The sequence below is a fragment of the Balaenoptera borealis genome (assembly GCF_965194805.1).
Source record: "Balaenoptera borealis genome assembly, chromosome: 13".
Taxonomy (NCBI): Eukaryota; Metazoa; Chordata; class Mammalia; order Artiodactyla; family Balaenopteridae; genus Balaenoptera; species Balaenoptera borealis.
Window position 1 is genome coordinate 57,969,358 of NC_138870.1, and position 15,991 is coordinate 57,985,348.

A 15,991-nucleotide genomic window follows, 5' to 3' on the forward strand; every position below is an offset into this window, starting at 1 on the left:
ATTATCGATACGTATGTTCCTATGACCATTTTCTTAATTGTTTTGGGTTTGTTTTTGTAGGTCCTTTTCTTCTCTTGTGTTTCCTACTTAGAGAAGTTCCTTTAGCATTTGTTGTAGAGGTGGTTTGGTGGTGCTGAATTCTCTTAGCTTTTGCTTGTCTGTAAAGCTTTTGATTTCTCCATTGAATTTGAATGAGATCCTTGCCGGGTAGAGTAATCTTGGTTGTAGGTTCTTCCCTTTCATCACTTGAAGTATATCATGCCACTCCCTTCTGGGTTGTAGAGTTTCTGCTGAGAAATCAGCTGTTAACCTTATGCGAGTTCCCTTGTGTGTTATTTGTTGTTTTTCCCTTGCTGCTTTCAATAATTTTTCTTTGTCTTTAATTTTTGCTAATTTGATTACTGTGTGTCTCGGTGTGTTTCTCCTTGGGTTTATCCTGTATGGGACTCTCTGCGCTTTCTGGACTTGGGTGGCTATTTCCTTTCCCATGTTAGGGAAGTTTTCGACTATAATCTCTTCAAATATTTTCTCTGGTCCTTTCTCTCTCTCTTCTCCTTCTGGGTCCCCTATAATGTGAATGTTGTTGCGTTTAATGTTGTCCCAGAGGTCTCTTAGGCTGTCTTCATTTCTTTTCATTCTTTTTTCTTTATTGTGTTCCGCAGCAGTGAATTCCACCATTCTGTCTTCCAGGTCACTTATCCGTTCCGTTCTTCTGCCTCAGTTGTTCTGCTATTGATTCCTTCTAGTGTAGTTTTCATTTCAGTTATTGTATTGTTCATCTCTGTTTGTTCCTTAATTCTTCTAGGTCTTTGTTAAACGTTTCTTGCATCTTCTCGATCTTTGCCTCCATTCTTTTTCCGAGGTCCTGGATCATCTTCACTATCATTCTGAATTCTTTTTCTGGAAGGTTGCCTATCTCCACTTCATTTAGTTGTTTTTCTGGGGCTTTATCTTTTTCTTCATCTGGTACATAGCCCTCTGCCTTTTCATCTTGTCTATTTTTCTGTGAATGTGGTTTTTGTTCCACAGGCTGCAGGATTTTAGTTCTTCTTCTCCTGTCTCTCCTCTTGTGGATGAGGCTATCTAAGAGGCTTGTGCAGGTTTCCTGATGGGAGGGACTGGTGGTGGGTAGAGTTGGGTGTTGCTCTGGTGGGCAGAGCTCAGTAAAACTTTAATCTGCTTGACTGCTAATGGATGGGGCTGGGTTCCCTCCCTGTTGGTTGTTTGGCCTGAGGTGACCCAACACTGGAGCCTACCTGGGCTAATGGTGGACTCTGGGATGGCTCACGCCAAGGAGCACTTCCCAGAACTTCTGCTGCCAGTGTCCTTGTCCTCATGGTGAGAAACAGCCACCCCCCGCCTCTGCAGGAGACCCTCCAACACTAGCAGGTAGGTCTGGTTCAGTCTCCCCTGGGGTCACTGCTCCTTCCCCTGGGTCCTGATGCGCACACTACTTTGTGTGTGCCCTCCAAGAGTGGAGTCTCCGTTTCCCCCAGTCCTGTCGAAGTCCTGCACTCAAATCCCGCTAGCCTTCAAAGTCTGATTCTCTAGGAATTCCTCCTCCTGTTACTGGAGCCCCAGGTTGGGAAGCCTGATGTGGGGCTCAGAACCTTCACTCCAGTGGGTGGGCCTCTGTGGTATAAGTGTTCTACAGTTTGTGAGTCACCCACCCAGCAGTTATGGGATTTGATTTTGTTGTGATTGTGCCCCTCCTACCATCTCATTGTGGCTTCTACTTTGTCTTTGGATGTGGGGTATCTTTTTTGGTGAGTTCCCGTGTCTTCCTGTCAATGATTTTTAGCAGTTGGTTGTGATTCCGATGCTTTTGCAAGAGGGAATGAGAGCACGTCCTTCTTCTCTGCCATCTTGAACCAGTCTCCTCAATGTCCTATAGTTTCTAGGTACAGGTCTTTAACCTCAGTTAGATTTAGTCTAAGTATTTTATTTCTTTTGACGCAATTATAAATGGGATTGTTTTCTTAATTTCTCTTTTTTATTGGAGCATAATTGCTTTACAATGTTGTGTTAGTTTCTTCTGTACAGTGAATTGAATCTGCTATATGTATACATATATCCCCTCCCTCTTAGGCCTCCCTCTGTACCCCCATCCCACCCATCTAGATCATCACAGAGCACCAAGATGAGCTCCCTGTGCTGTACAGCAGGTTCCCACTAGCTATCTGTTTTACACATAGTAGTGTATTTATGTCAAACCTAATCTCCCAATTCATCCCACCCTCCCCTGCCCCCCTGTGTCCACACATCCGTTCTCCATGTCTGCCTTTCTGTTCCTGCCCTGCAAATAGGTTCATCTGTATCATTTTTCTAGATTCCACATATATGCATTAATGTGTGATATTTTTTTTAATACAGCAGGTTTTTATGATCTGTTTTATACATATTAGTGTATATATGTCAATCCCAATCTCCGAATTCATCCCACCCCCCTCCCCCCTGCTTTCCCCCCTTGTTGTCTGTACGTTTGTTCTCTACACCTGTGTCACTATTTCTGTCTTGCAAACCGGTTCATCTGTACCATTTTTGTAGATTCCACGTATATGCGTTAACATGTGATATTTTGTTTTTCTCTTTCTGACTTACTTCACTGTATGACAGACTCTATGTCCATCCACATCTCTACAAATGACCCAATTTCATTTGTTTTTATGGCTGAGTAATATTCCATTATATATATATATATATATATATATATATATATATATATATATATATATATATATATATATATATATATATATATATATATACACACCACATCTTCTTTATCCATTCATCTGTTGATGGACACTTAGGTTGCTTCCATGTCCTGGCTATTGTAAATAGTGCTGCAGTGAACATTGGGGTACATGTGTCTTTTTGAATTATGGTTTTCTCTGGGTATATGCCCAGTAGTGGGATTGCTGGGTCATATGGTAGTTCTATTTTTAGTTTTTTAAGGAACCTCAATACTGTTCTCCACAATGGCTGTATCAATTTACATTCCCACCAATAGTGCAAGAGGGTTCCCTTTTCTCTGCTCCCTCTCCAGCATTTATTGTTTGTAGATTTTTTTTGTTGATGGCCATTTTGACTGGTGTGAGGTGATACTTCATAGTTTTGAGTTGCATTTCTCTAATTTTTAGTGATGTTGAGCATCTGTAACCTCATTAGTTAGATTTATCCTAAGTATTTTATTCCTTTTGATGCAATTATAAATGGGATTGTTTTCTTAATTTCTCTTTCTGATTGTTCATTGTTACCATATAGAAATGCAACAGATTTCTGTTTATTAATTTTGTCTCCAGCAACTTTACCAAATTCATTGATGAGCTCTAGTAGTTTCTGGTGGCGTCTTGAGGATTTTCGTTTCTTTGGTGTGCCATGCGGCTTGTAGGATCTTAGTTCCCCAAGCAGGGATTGAACCCAGGGCCCTGACAGAGCGCCGAGTCCTAACCACTGGACTGGCAGGGAATTCCCAGGATTTTCTATGTGTAGTATCATGTTATCTGTAAACAGTGACAGTTTTACTTCTTTCTTTGCAGTTTGGATTCCCTTTATTTCTTTTTCTTACCTGATTGCTGTGACTAGGACTTCCAATACTATGATGAGTAAAAGTGACAAGAGTGGGCATCATTGTCTTGTTCCTGATCTTAGAGGAGATGCTTTTGCCTTTTCACCATTGAGTATGACATTAGCTGTGGCCTTGTCATATATGGCCTTTATTATTTTGAGATATGTTCCCTCTATACCCACTTTATTGAGAGTTTTTATCATAAATGGATGTTGAATTTTGTCAAATTTTTCTACATCTATTGAGATGATCATATGATTTTTATTCAGCATTTTGTTAATGTGGTGTGTCACATTGATTAATTTGTGGATATCAATCCATCCTTGCATCCCTGGTATAAATCCCACTTGATCCTCGTGTATGATCCTTTTAATGAATTGTTGAATTCAGTTTGCTAATATTTTGTTGAGGATTTTTGCATCTGTGTTCGTCAGTGATATTGGCCTGCAACTTTCTTTTTTTGTGATATCTTTGTCTGGGTTTGGTAGCGGGGTGATACTGGTCTCATAGAATGAGTTTGGAAGTGTTCCTTCCTCTGCAGTTTTTTGAATAGTTTGAGAAGAATAGGTGTTAACTCTTCTCTAAATGGTGGAATTCACCTGTGAAGCCATCTGGTCCTGGACTTCTGTTTTTTGGGAGTTGTTTTATTACTGATTCAATTTTATTACTGGTAATTGGTCTATTTGTATTTTCTCTTTCTTCCTGGTTCATTCTGAGGACATTGTACATTTCTAGGAATTTGTCATTTCTTTGAGGTTGTCCATTTTATTGGTGTATAATTATTTGTAGTAATCTTTTATGATCCTTTGTAATTCTGTGGTGTCAGTTGTAACTTCTTTTTCATTTCTGATTTTATTGATTTGGGCTCTCTTTTTTTTCTTGTTCAGTCTGGTTTATCAATTTTGCTTATGTTTTCAGAGAACCAGCTCTTAGTTTCATTAATCTTTTCTGTAGTTTTTTTAGTCTATTTCTTTTATTTCTGCTCTAATCTTTATGATTTCTTTCCCTCTACTAACTTTGGGTTTTATTTGTTCTTCCTTTTCTAGTTCCTTTAGGTGTAAGATTAGGTTGTTTATTTCAGGTTTTTCTTCTTTCCTGAGGTAGGCTTGTGTCACTGTAAACTTTTCTTTTAGAACTGCTTTTGCTGCATCCCAAAGACTTTGGATTGTTGTGTTTTTGTTTTCATTTGTTTCCACGTATTTTTCAATTTCTTTTTTGATATCTTCAGTGATCCATTGGTTGTTTAGTAGCATATTGTTTAGCCTCACATTCACATTTAATGTGATTATTGATAGGTATGTACTTATTGCCATTTTGTTCATTGTTTTGGGGTTGTGTTTTTTGCAGGATTTTTTATTATAGTTGATTGTGGTCAGAAAAGATGCTTGATGTGATTTCAGTTTTGTTACATTTATGGAGACTTGTTTTGTGGCCTAGTATGTGATCTGTACTGGAGCATATTCCTTGTGCATTTGAAAAGAATGTATTCTGTGGCTTTTGGATGAAATGTTCTGTATATATCTATTAAGTTCATGTGGTCTAATATGTCATTTAAGGCCTACCTAGTATTATTGTATTACTGTCAGTTTCTCCCTTTATGTCTGTTAATATTGCTTTATGTGTTTTTTTAAAAATAAATTTATTTACTTATTTATTTATTTATGGCTGCATTGGGTCTTTTGTTGCTGCAGACGGGCTTTCTCTAACTGCGGCTAGTGGAGGCTACTCTTTGTTGTGGTGCGCAGGCTTCTCACTGCAGTGGCTTCTCTGTTGCAGAGCACAGGCTTTAGGCGAGTGGGCTTCAGTAGTTGTGACATGCAGGCTCAGTAGTTGTGGCTCGTGGGCTCTAGAGTGCAGTCTCAGTAGTTGTGGTGCATGGGCTTAGTTGCTCCACGGCATGTGGGATCTTCCTGGATCAGAGTGCAAACCCGTGTCACTTGCATTGGCAGGCAGATTCTTAACCACTGCACCACCAGAGAAGTCCCTGCTTTATGTGTTTAGGTGCGCCTATGTAAGGTGCATTTATAACTGTTATGTATCTTTTTCTTAGGTTTATCCCTTTATCATTATGTATTGTCCTTAGTCTCTTGTGACTGTCTTTGTTTTCAAATCTATTCTGTCTGATGTAAGTACTGCTACCTCGTTTTTTTTTTTTTTTAATTTCCATTTGCATGGAATACTTTTTTCCATCCCCTTACTTTCAGTTTGTATGTTCCTTCAGATCTGAAGCAAGTCTTTTGTAGGCAGCATATATATCGGTATTGTTTTTGTAGCTGTTCAGCCATTCTGTGTGTTTTGATTGGAGCATTTAGTTCATTTACATTTAATGTGATTTTTGATAGGTATGTACTTATTGCCATTTTGTTAATTGCTTTGGGGTTGTTTTTATAGTTGTTTTTGGTCCTTCTTTTGATCTCTTCCCTTGTGATTTGAAGACTGTCTTTAATGTTATGTTTGAACTCTTTTCTTTTTTCTGTGTGTTTATATTATAGGTTTTTGGTTTCCAGTTACCATGAGGTATCTATCTATCTATGTCTATCTATCTATCTACCTACCTATCTACCTACCTATCTGTGATTATTTTAAGTTGCTGATCTCTTAAGTTCAAATGCATTTCAACAATCCTGCATTTTTACTAATCATCCCCCCCATGTTAACTGTTTTTGACATCACATTTTGCATCTTTTTTGTGTGTGTATCCCCTAACTACTTATTGTGGATATACACAGTTTTACTACTTTTGTCTTTAACCTTCTTACTAGCTTTGTACATGGTTGACTGACTACCTTTACTGTATATTTGCCTTTACCAATGAGATTTTTCCTTTTGTAGTTTCCATTTTTCTAGTTGTGGCTTTTTTTTTTCCACTTAGGAAGTCCCTTTAACATTTCTTGTAAAGTTGGTTTGCTGATGCTGAACTCTTTTATCTTTTGCTTGTCTGTAAAACTTTTGATCTCGCCCTCAAGTGAAAGCCTTGCCTGGTAGAGTATTTTTTGTTGTAGGTTTTTCCCTTTCATCACTTTAAGTATATTGTGCCACTCCCTTCTGACCTGCAGAGTTTCTGCTGAAAAGTCAGCTTATAGCCTTATGGGAGTTCCCTTGTACATAAGTAGTTGCTTTTCCTTTGCTGCCTTTAATATTCTCTCTTTATCTTTAATTTTTAAAAATATTTATCATTTATTTATTTATTTTGGCTGCACTGACTCTTAGTTGTGGCATGTGGGATCTTATTTTTTTTTTTTTTAGTTTTTCCATGCAGACTTCTTAGTTGCAGCATGTGGACTTTCAGTTGTAGCATGCAGACTTAGTTATGGCATGCATGTGGGATCTAGTTCCCCGAACAGGGATCAAACCCGGGCCTCCTGCACTGGGAGTGTGCAGTCTTACCTACTGGACCACCAGGGAAGTCCTGCCATTCAATTTTTGTCTTGGTGTGGTCCTCTGAGTTTACCCTGTTTGGGACTCTCTGGGCTTCCTGGACCTGGATGTCTGTTTTCTTTCCCAGGTTAGGGAAGATTTTAGCTATTATGTCCTCATATATATTCTCTGCCCCTTTCTCTCTTCTCCTTCTGAGACTCCTATAATGTGAATGTTGGTACGCTAGATGTCCCTCAGGTCTCTTAAACTCCTCATTTTCTTTCCTTTTTTTTTTTTAATTGAAGTATAGTTGATGTACAATATAAATTTCAGGTGTAAAACATAGTGATTCACAATTTTCAAAGATTATACCACATTTATAGTTACAAAATATTAGCTATATTCCCTGTGCTGCACAATATATCCTTGTAGCTTATTTATTTTATACATAGTAGTTTGTACCTCTTAATCTTCTACCCCTATCTTGCCCCTCCCCTCTTCCTTCTCCCCTCTCCCCATTGGTAAACACTAGCTTGTTTCTATTTGTAAGTCTGTTTCTTTTTGTTACATTCACAAGTTTGTGTTATTTTTCAGATTATACATATAAGTGATATCATACATTATTTGGCTTTCTCTGACTTATTTCACTAAACATAACACCCTTCAAGTCCATCCATGTTGTTTCAAATGGCAAAATTCCATTCTCTTTTATGGCTGAGTAGTATTCCATTATATATATATACCACATCTTATTTATCCATTTGTCTGTTGATGGACACTTAGGTTGCTTCCATATCTTGGCTATTGTAAATAATGCTGCTATGAACATTGGGATTGTCCTAATTTCTTTTTATTTGTTTGCTTGTTTGTTTGCTTTTTCTGTTCAGCTCCAGTGATTCCCACTACTCTGTCTTCTAGCTTGTGGATCCATTCCTTTGTACCATCTAATCTACTGTTGATTCTAGTGTATTTTTCATTTCAGTTATTGTATTCTTCATCTCTGTTTGGCTCTTCTTTATATTTTCTAACTCTTCGTTAAAACTGTCTAACTTTTTGCCCTGTTCACCCATAAAACTTTATTTAAAGTTCTGAACATCATTATGATCATTATCTGGTGACTAGGGCTATGTGCTCTAAGGGTGCCCCCTATTTGGGCTGCTTGAACCCTTCTGTTGTGGTGGGCTGATTACTATGGGCCATCTGGTGGGTGTGGCTGGCCCCATTCTGGTTGGTTTCCAAGCCCTGCCTTGTGTAGAGGCTGCCATCTGCTGGTGGGTAGGGCTGGATTACAAGGTTGCTGGCTATGGGGCCCTGGGGGATCCTGGGCTCCAGCTAATCCACTAGTGAGTGGAGCCGGGTACTAGAGTGGGTGGTTGTGGGGGATGGAGGTGGGGGAGTGTGTCCTGGATCTAATGTTGGCTTGCTGGTGGGTGGGGCCAGTTCCTGACACAGCTGGCTGCTGGGTCTGAGGTGTCCCAAAGCCGGTGTTGGCCCACTGGTGAATGGGGCTGGATCCTGGGGCAGCTGGCTAATGGGTCCAAAGGGTCTTGGAGCTGGTGTCTGCCTGCTGGTGGGTGGGATCGGGGCCTGGGGGTTCCTGGGGCTGGTGTTGGCCTGCAGGTAGACAGTGCTGGAGCTAGTGCTAGCTCACTGGTGGGCAGGACTGCGTTCCCATGTCTCTGGCTGCAGGGCCCTAAGGGTCCTAGAGCTGGTGTCCTGTTGGTAGGTGGGGCTGGATCCTGGACCAGCTGGTTGAGGGTCCCAAGGTGTCCCAGAGCTGGTTTTGGCCTGCTGTTGGGCAGGGCCAGGGCTCAAAGGGTCTTGTGACTGGTGCAGGCCTACTGGTGGGTGGGCTGGGTCCTGATACTGTAGGCTGCAGGACTGAAGTGGTCCTGGGGCTGGTGTCCACCTGATGGTGGACAGGGCCAAGGCCCAGCGTGTCCTGGGGCTAGTGCTGGCTCACTGGTTGGCAGATCCAGGTCCTGGGGTCTTTAGCTGCAGTGTTCTGTGGGTCCTGGAGTTGGCGTTTTGGCCTGGTGGTGGGTAGGGCTGGTGCCCATGGGATCCTGGGACTGGTGTCTACCCACTGGTGGGTGAGCCTGGTCTTGTGGCTAGTGCCAGCCCATTGGTAGGCAGGGCCAGGGTCTGAGGCCTCTGGTAGACAGAGCCAGGTCCTGGGTTGACTGTGGGCTCAGGGGATCTTAAGGCGGCAGGCCTGCTGGTGGGTGGGGCTGTCTCTCCACCTGGTTAGTTGCTTGGGCTGAGGCATCCCAGTACTGATAATGACAGGCTGGTGGGAGGGGCTGGATCCCAAGGCTAATAAGCTAGAGCGAGGACTCCAAAATGGCACTTGCCAGCACAGTGTTCATATGGTAGAACAAGCTCCCAAAGATGGTTGCTGCCAGTGTCTATGTCCCCAGGGTGAGCTGCAGTTGCCTCCTACCTCTCCAGGAGACTCCAAGATCAGATGGTGGGACTGATGCTCCTTTCAAATTACTGCTTCTACTCTGGGTCCTGGAGTATGTGAGAGTTTGTGTGCACCTTTAAGAGTGGTGTCTCTATTTCCCACAGCCCTCTGGCTCTCCCAAAAGTAAGCCCTGCTGGCCTTTAAAGTCAGAACGTCCAGGGGCTCATCCTCTTGGTGCAGGACTCCCCAGGCTGGGGAGCCCAATGTGGGGCAGACCACTCGCTCCTTGGTGGGTGACACACCCACGGGTATGGATTTTGACTATACTGCGTCACCACCCCTCTTACCCTGCTCATTGTGGTTCCTTCTTTATATCTTTGGTTGAAGATCTTTTCTGCTAGTCTTCCAGTTTTTCTCATCAGTAGTTTCCCTGTTGTAATTTTGGTGTGCCCATGGGAGGAGGTGTGCTCAGGGTCTTCCTTTTCTGCCATCTTGGCCACATTTCCCCCCCATTATAATTAGTTTTGTTAAAATAAAAATTATATTTGAATATCATCTATTTGGGTAATCAAAGGCAGTAGTCTGAATATGCTTCTTTTTTTTTGGAAGGGCCATGCCTGCCCACTTTGGAAGTACACATATATGGGCAGTTGGGAGCCTCTAAGGCATCGAATAAGACCAACATGAGAGAATGATGTTACAATTTAGTAGGGCCACGAAATGCTGTTGTTTTCCTATCCTGTTCACTTGTGTTACCATATGGCAGCCTGGCTTAAGTGGTTTCTCAACACGTGATAGTTCTGAACGGTCTGGAAGAGATGTAGCTAGTGCACAGATGGGACTAGGGTTGGCTACCCTGTCACTTGTCAGCATGAAAAGCCCTATTGTAATTGCCTGCAACTTCTCTGTGTCATCTATGAAACTAAATTCCATGAAGCCAAGAACATCTTGATTGTGATACACATATAGGTGCTCAATAAGAGTTTATTGAATGAATCAAAGCACTGGGACTTGAGTCTTGAAGCCGGCTTTAAAAGCAGGAGATTGTGGGTCCCAAAGCTAAACCAGGGTTAGTTGTTGGCATAATTTAGATTTTTAATTTTAATAAATGTTTTAAAGGTACTGATTAGTGTTTAGGTCTGTAGGCTGATGACAATAACTGCAAGTAGTCATTGTATTGTGAAAAGTTGGTAGTTGCATTTTCTGGTTATGTGGATTCTGAATTGGGTTTTGACTTAGTATTTATAAAAAAATTATTTCTTAATAATTATTTCTTTAAAAAGTACCAGTTGTTTAAAAGTTTGTGGCCATATTGTCTATCATACAGCGAGCTTTCAATTAGATATGATAGGGAATTTTTGACATTTACAAATACTGCTGTAAAAAGATAATTATCTGAAAGCACCAGCACATTTAGAAGGTGCTCAGAAGTGTTTAATTATAATAACAAATTGTAAAATGAACTGTTAACAGGAACTAGCAAAGAGCAACAGAAAATAGAACAAGGGCATTGTGAAGTGACAAGCAGTTGGGAGACTCCACGTGTGTTTAGTAATTTACTAGCAGGTAATGCATTTGAAATTATATATTAAAATATTGTTAGAATATTATTATTTTGGATAAGAGAACCATAATTGATTGTTTTTAGGAGGGTGGTGATCCTAAAACATACTTGAATTCTTACCACTCTTCTAAAACTCTCCTTTAAAAATTCGTATTTTAAAAAATTGATAGACGTTGCCTCTCTCTCTCTCTCTCTCTCTCTTTTTTTTTTTTTTGCCACGGCCTGTGGGATCTTAGTTCCCTGACCAGGGATGAAACCCGGGCCCATGGCAGTGAAAGCATTGAGTCCTAACCACTGGACCACCAGGGAATTCCCAGCATTGCCCTCTCATCCTTGTTTCAGTTCCATAGATCTGCCTTCAGAATACAACTATTTATATGTTCACCCAACAACTTGAAGTCAGCTTATCAAAATATCTTTCATATTCAAAGTGTCAACTTTTTCAAAACATTTTTTGTTACTGTCATGTTAGGTGAATTTCATTTATTTCTCGGTTAAGTTTTAGTATTTTTATGTGCTTATTTTTGGTTCACACCTTTCCAGGCAATACCCTGTATTAGGCCTTCTTCCAAGATCACAGTAACATCTGCCTAAATTGACTTCACCACCTTTTTTTTTTCTTTTTTGGTTCATTTATAGATAATTTACAGATATTTTCATGTTGCTTCCCTGATTTAAATATTAAAAAAAAACTTCAATAATTTCACTGCTTGTTGGACATTATCTCAGATGTTTGCCTGATCATTTTACTTTTACAGCTGTCTGGAACAGGTGCTTTCTTTTCACCACTCTCTTCTCTCATCTTTCTTGCTGCAACAAAGGTCATAGGCCTCCTGAGTCTCTCATGACTTTTAATTTTCAGCCTAGTGGACTGGGACAGGCTAAATTCAAAATAGCAGATCTGGTACTTACTTGCTTAGTGGCCTTAGAATTAGAGACAATAAATGCATAGAGCCTGGGATGGAGTCTGGCTGGTGGGAAGGACCAGAAGTCGTTTAATAATATCCTCCTTGCATCCATTTATGACCATAAACCCACTGAGCTAGACTTGAATTCACCCTGCCCTTTTTTTCCCCACGTTGCCTGGTACTCTGTTCACACTTAAATTCACTGCCTTGCTGCTTTGTATCTTTCAGTAGCAGATTGTAGCATCCTTTTGTGTTGCCTTGTTCCCTCAGGTGCCTCATATAATGCATTGTGTGCACAGTAGGCATTCAGTAAAGGATGTTGCTTGGCAAGGAAATCAGCTGTGCAGTTTTTTCTAATTTACAAGAGGACAAAACAGTTGTAAGAATCATCCTGAAAAAATATTGTCCATGCAATAAATTACTTAAATGGCAAAAGAGAAACATTCTAAGGAAACAGTGGTCTTTAAAAGTTGATATGGTATCAGACTTGTAATAGAATTGGGAAAGCTTTTCTTAAAAACAGAACATCCCTCTGTATTAAAAAAATACTTTTTTTCACCTTTTCTCACAGTCGTTCATTTTTCTTTTTTAAGAGGCATGTGAGAAGACCAGGTCTCTGTAGTTAAGCACTTTAACCACCAGGTGGAAGCACCGCATTGGGAGTTCTCGGAAGGCAACCGCCAGCTCCTAACTACTGGTAGGTAGACTCCTAACAGTAAGTACAGAATACTCCTGGAAGACAGATTGCTGGGCTAGAAAGCAAAGAAATAATGGGAGTTGTTACACATTTTGGTCCTGAAATCCTTCACTATTCACCCTTCAGGGCTTCATGAGACAAACACTGTGTAAAAATACTATGTGTTAGTGTTGAAGAACATGTTCTTGATCAATTAGGGAAAAGTTTAATTAACTGAGCTAAGTTAATAAACTATTATTTTAAGATCTGGAAATTTCAATGAATATTTAAGAAGGTGTAGCAATTGTGTACGCTGGTGCTTCTGAAATTTGAGGTTCCATTTTTTAAATCAGTTGCTTTTCTTTCATTCTAAAAGTAGTTAGTAGAAAATTTCAAAAATGAAGTAGGAAAAAACGAAAACATACTACCAACCCAAAAGCTGACTAATCCTTTTTACAGTTTATCTTCTTTTATTTTTTTTCCCCTCTATGTCTAATAGTTTAAAATTTAGTTCATTTGTACTTTGCTTTGGACGGTGGCGTAGGGAGTAATAAATGCTATAAGGAGCTGCAAAGTTAAGTATCAACGTCTAGGGACTTCCCTGGCGGTCCAGTGGTTAAGACTCGGAGCTTCCACTGCAGGGGGTGTGAATTCGATCCCTGGCTGGGGAGCTAAGATCCCATATGCCGTGTGGTATGGCCAAAAAATTTTTTAAAAAAAGTATCAAAGTCTAGCTAAGATATACCAGGAAACTCCTGCTAAAGGCAGTCCTATATAATGAATTCTCTTTTGAAAATAGAAAAACTGGCCCCAATTCATTTTCAAAATTGAGACATTTGTCACTTTTTAGAAATTGGTACCTGTAAATTAGTCAGTTCCTACTCAGTCTTGTCTTATTTAAACGATTATTTGTTTAGCATGTTTCAGGGGGCAGACATACACTTGAGCCCAACCTCTCCGTCCTATGACTAGAAATTCGATGTTAAGAGGTTACATCGATGAAGGGATGAGGGTTAGGGCTGTTAGTTATCCAGTTCCTAGAAGAGGCAAATTTTTTATTATTCTGTGTTTCAAAAGCACTTTGAAATCAATAAAATATTATTCAAGACAAAAGACCCCTCCCTATACCAGCATTTCCCAAAATTTCTAGATATATAAGTTCAAAGAGGTGGTACTAGGCTAAATTATTTAAGAAAATGGTTCCATGGCTGAGTCTGTTTGGGGAATCCATTTCCTTCCTGCTTGATTTCTCAGACCCTTTACAGTGTGCGCTGGGAATTTTCCAGAGATTTTGTGTGTGTGTGTGTGTGTGTGTGTGTGGTATGTGTGTTTTGTGTGATTTTGTGTGTGTTTTTTGGTTTTTGTGCCAGTAGGCACACTTTTCATCCATTATCTCCCCCATGGCACAAAGTAATTTGGATGGGTATATATCATATAAACTGTTGTGGAAGGACTCTCTGGGCTTTGAAGAATTATTACAATATTATTGCCTCATAAAAGGTCATTAGATTTGGTCTTTATTTGATGGCAATCAGTTCTCTCTGGTATGTGGACTTTGTACACTGGTGTAAGTATTTGTTTTCCAAGTAATGTAATGGAAAGAAACAGCATTTATTGTTTACAGAAATATTAATTCTTTATTGAGAATCAGAAATATTCTGATTTTACTGAATTCAGAGGTAGTCTTGGCCCCTGCCCAATAACACTTTTTAGTCTTAGACAATTTGTACATTTTAAGTTTTTAATTATAGTACAAAAGAAAGTCACTGAGAAAACTTATAAAATCAGCTTATGCAACATCTATAAAAGGCTATGGAGTAGTTCATATGCTGAAGTATGATAAAATGGTTTGTGAGCAATACAGTACAATATCTACTTATCAGTGATACAATGTAAAGTCTATAATGAAGTTAGACTGTTTCCCCAAATTTCTACTTTAGGTGCTGTGAACTTTTTTTCACTTTAACCATCATAATTTTCTCCCCTTCCCCCAAATCTAAATCTGTCATGACATAGGCATCAACTGTATTGTCACCGTGTAGAATAAGAACCAGATTTCTCAATAAGCAACTTCCCCTGTCACAGTGAGACAATATGCTATGCTCATTTTTCTAGATTCCCTAGGAAAAGATATTTTTAATCCAGTGCCAGATATTTTTACTTTCTAAAGGTAGAGCTAGCCTCTCATACCATTTTAAGAAATATTACAAATGCAAATTTGCTTCTAGAACAAAAATGTTGATTTCTTAGACTTTCAGAAATATTGAGAAGAGGCTTTTTAACATTTCTGATACATCCAACAGCTCAAGTCTGTGACAAATTAAGCACCAAAATCAACACTGATTGATAGTTACCTGCAGAGACTTAACATTTCTCTAAAATGCTCCCCACCATTTAAATTCATCATGTTAACATTTATTATAATTTGAGGAGGTACACGGGTAAAAACTGTGTTACTTCATGAACATTTCCTTAAATATTATTAAGTGGTCATTCTAGCTAGCCAATATTTCAGCTTTCAGACCAATTCTGTTTATTGGTCTCTAATAAGTTATACTGCCTTCAAAATATTTATGCCTCTTGAGTGTTAATTATCCTTCCTCCACCTGGGCAGGTACCCAAAACTGGCACCAGAGTGTGGCATCTTACACCGCTGCTACTGATAGTCATAGAATCACAGTCAAGCAGAGACCTTCATTTTACAGGTAAGGAAACTGAACTGTGGTGGGTTGAATCACAGGGCTCCTGCCTCCTAATTATCATTTTATTATACATGCTATCTTCTTTTCGCCTATCTTGAAAATCTTTTACTATGTTGGTTTCTCTATAAAAGGAATTACACCTGAACTTAGAACCCGGGGAGCATAATCAACAGCCTAAGAGGGCGGAGAACAGTAGGAAAGGTGTTGGGGATCTGGTCTCACTGTAGTCAGAATTCCATGGTCGTTTTTTCTCTTGAACACGTCACTTGATGAGTGGAGGGTGTAGCTGGGATTCTACCATACTAAATCCTTGCAGCAAACTTCACTTTCAAGCACAGAGCTGTCGCTGCAAAATATACCCCAAACCTGCTCTGAACTAAGTTCAGGTTTGGTTTATATTTGGTTTGGAAATTTTCTAAATTGTTTTGCTTGTCTCTAAATGGTTTTAAGTTTGATTCTGATAAAATTTCTGATTTTAAAAGCATTATTTCCTTCAGAAATGTACATTAAGGCTCATGAACCAAATCAGATTTTGGTTCATGTCCCTTCAGAATTGCTATCTTAGAAAAGGAAAAGTTAGAACTCAGAATGCCTGACTGAAAATTGTTTAGGACTTGATGGTAAATCAAGTTGAGTTTTGTATACTTTTATCTGTAATATTACCAAAATCATTTTCTGCAATATTATATTAATATATACTTTCAAGTATATAATAAATTACCACTTATTTAAATAAAAATGATCAAGATATTTAGGTTATTACCAGATTTAAAAGAGGTCTACAAATACTGCTGATATTAACATGT

At 39.4% G+C, this 15,991-nt stretch overlaps 2 long non-coding RNA genes across 2 annotated transcripts; one reads left to right on the top strand and one right to left on the bottom strand.

Moving 5' to 3' along the window:
- Positions 1-2,718: 2,718 nt before the first annotated feature.
- Positions 2,719-12,492, bottom strand: LOC309609820. The gene is made up of 2 exons (XR_014233604.1): positions 12,367-12,492; positions 2,719-12,160 (listed from the first exon to the last, which is right to left on the bottom strand). It is a non-coding gene; the product is annotated as an uncharacterized lncRNA (long non-coding RNA).
- Positions 12,154-15,483, top strand: LOC309609798. The gene is made up of 2 exons (XR_014233583.1): positions 12,154-12,504; positions 15,098-15,483. It is a non-coding gene; the product is annotated as an uncharacterized lncRNA (long non-coding RNA).
- Positions 15,484-15,991: the final 508 nt, after the last annotated feature.